The sequence below is a fragment of the Garra rufa genome, chromosome 25 (assembly GCF_049309525.1).
Source record: "Garra rufa chromosome 25, GarRuf1.0, whole genome shotgun sequence".
In the NCBI taxonomy this organism is placed as follows: domain Eukaryota; kingdom Metazoa; phylum Chordata; class Actinopteri; order Cypriniformes; family Cyprinidae; genus Garra; species Garra rufa.
Genome location: NC_133385.1, coordinates 8,611,187 through 8,614,177, shown reverse-complemented (window position 1 = coordinate 8,614,177; position 2,991 = coordinate 8,611,187). Strand labels below are relative to the sequence as shown.

General features: G+C 36.7%; 1 non-coding gene across 1 annotated transcript; it reads right to left on the bottom strand.

Annotated features, from left to right (window-relative positions):
- Positions 1 to 1,479: 1,479 nt before the first annotated feature.
- On the bottom strand, positions 1,480 to 1,620 carry LOC141302219 (U4 spliceosomal RNA). The gene has a single exon (XR_012342326.1). It is a non-coding gene; the product is annotated as a U4 spliceosomal RNA (small nuclear RNA).
- Positions 1,621 to 2,991: the final 1,371 nt, after the last annotated feature.

The window sequence follows — 2,991 nt, the reverse complement described above, 5'->3', positions numbered from 1 at the left end:
TATAAAAGGTAATTGTGGCCTGGATTTTTTTTTTTTACCTTTTTAACAGTCTTGGAGATGTGAAAGATTAGTAAGAACATTGGCTTTCATGCATTGTTAGTTTTGGCGCAGCATCAGATTTTCTTTTTTTCTCCCTCATTTATTGTTTGTGGCTGTTTTTGCCCCATTGACTTCCATTATAACCACATTTTTTGATTGCAAAGCCATGACACCATATAATGCTGAATTCTTGATTGTTTGTGGTTTTCCCTGTTGGGAAGGGGTCAAATTTGTAAATTGTACTGTTGATTATCAGTTGGCCCCATTAACCCTTTAGATAGGCCTTTGCAAAAAAAAAGCTTAGTTTTACATAGAGTTCTATGGAGTTTAACGGCATATTATAGTGTGTGTGTGTGTGTGTGTGTGTGTGTGTGTGTGTGTGTTTGTTTTTGTGACATATCAGGACACAAATTGGTGTAATAACATGGGTATGACATAGGTATTACAAGGAGAGGGTGACTTATGAGGACATTGCCCATGTCCCCACTTTTCAAAAGGCTTATAAATCATACAGAATACGTTTTTTTGAGAATGTAAAGATATGCACAGTCTCCTGTGAGGGCTAGGTTTAGGTGTAGGGAAGGTGTAGGGTGATAGCAAATATCGTTTGTACAGTATAAAAACCATTACGTCTATGGAATGTCCCCACAATTCACAAAAACAAACATGTGTGTGTGTGTGTGTGTGTGTGTGTGTGTGTGTGTGTGTGTGTCTATAACGGACGCTCTGTTGCTTAGTTCCCTGAATCCTGTCACTGTTTAAACTGCCCTGCCCTTTCGTTTAATTTAATTTTCTACTGTATTAGAAAGAAATGAAGAGGCACGTTCTTTCACGAGTCTTTCATGCCGAGAACTCTGCTCTTGTGTTTGCATAAATATGCATTTAAACTTTAATGACCAAACTTATCATTATAAAAGTTCATAATGTTGCTGCACATGAAATATAACGCGGATAACATTAAAAACATATTTTTATCAGGTTATACATTGATTATTTATCACTCAAACCCCTTCCTCTACCTGTCCGTTGGCCGCGCATATCCCGCCATTTTTGTAGTTTCTTAATACTTTTTATGCGTGTTTGTAGTTCTAATCGAATCTTCGTTCCCCGCGCGATGTTAGCCTTTAGTGTGCATTATTGATCCGCACTTAGAATTCTGAAGTTAAGTAGTACGGGTATTCTATAGTCTTTGGTAGTACACCATCTGGGAATCTTTGGTATGCTTTTGTAATCATATTACTATTTAGGACACATTACTTTAATTTTCATATATTGCTCAGAACATAGTATGCGAGTTGGGAGGCAGTATCAGTTTGATGTTAACAGCCGATTTGCCAGTATAGCGACATCACAGCTCCACCAATTCATAGATGTCATAGTCTTCAAACAAGAAATAAATAACTCTTAACAACTAAATTCTATATTTCACAACATAACCAGTCTCCGTAAAGACCGTCAAAAATTGCCAATGCCGACTATATTTCAAGTCGTCATAGCGGGGTATTGGGTAAAGTTTTCAATTAGCAATAATCGCGCCTCGGATAAACCTCATAGGCTACGATACTGCCACTGCGCAAAGCTGAATATCTAGTTTACTACTGTCAGCACTACTCCAAACACACCTCACTTCACAGAGACGGTAACCAGATGACTCTCACGACAAGCTGAGCAATCGAAAAACGAGGACGACACGAGTACGCACATCAGTCTGGTTCTGTGTTTAAAAAAGTAGAAATAAGTAAAAAAAATACAATTGAAAAAATATATCCTCACGTTCTTTCGTGGTGCATCACGGGAACGTAGTGACGTAGAACAAACGTAGGCGACGTCACGGCCAGAGCCGTTGAGAAACAGAGTTGCGACACGTTTTGATCTCGCCGCTGCGCGGTCACGTGGTTAATGGAGCTCCTCAAACGTTCTAAGCAGCTCCGCGCTGTCAATGTGTTTGAATGGGTTTCAGTTGGATAGACAGCAGTTTTACTATATTTGCAGCAATTTCGACTAATTTGATTGTGTATTGATAACTACTCTGAATACGCTTTACAATCGCATTTTATTCTGGGGAGTGATAAAGAGACATAATTTATATGTTCTCATACTCTTTGGCAGTAAAATGTGACCAAACACCTTAAGTGTAACTTTTATTCAATTAAATAATTGTAATATATAGTTCAGTTCTATTTAGTTAATATTTTGAGGAGTTTTTTTGTACTAAATAATACAGTATGTATGTGCAATAATGATCCTGACCTTTTAAAAGATAACATTTTGAAATATAGTACTTATATTACAGTTAGTGTAATATTTAAGGATAAATACATTTGAATGTGGATTTGGACATGATCAAACACTTTTTTATATATGTTTCGATATAACGATTTAATGTTAAATAAAAAAAGTAATTTACTCGTGTTATTTTATGATATTCAAATATACAACATAAGTGAATATTATAAAAGGCAAGCAAATATGGCATTTAACATAATAGAAAAGATGAAAATAGTGTTTTAAAACCACAAGGCAACCAATTGCATTCGGTATACATTTTTATCGTATTTCTTGAATGCAGCCTTCACTGAAACTCATTCAACCTCCTACGATTGCAGAAAGACTAAAAACTTACAAATATGACAACTAGTATCTGGTTATGGTCGCTATCACGGTGTTTCTCGCGTTATCTAACTGCAATTACAGTACTTCATAAAATACCACTACTGGCCAGCTTTTCGAGAGGTCAACTGATGCGTTAAAATATAAAAAATGCAGTAATTTCTTTAATTTACCAGCGACTGTGCTTGAGAAGCCTTCAATGCTGGAGCTATTGGTTGTTTGGAACTATTGACACGCTTTACTTCCACATTCCTCAGTTCCTACGGAAGCCTATGGGAGTTCGCAACTCTGTTTCTCAACGGCTCTGGTAAACATCATTTGGCTGGTCACCGCTAGATGTCA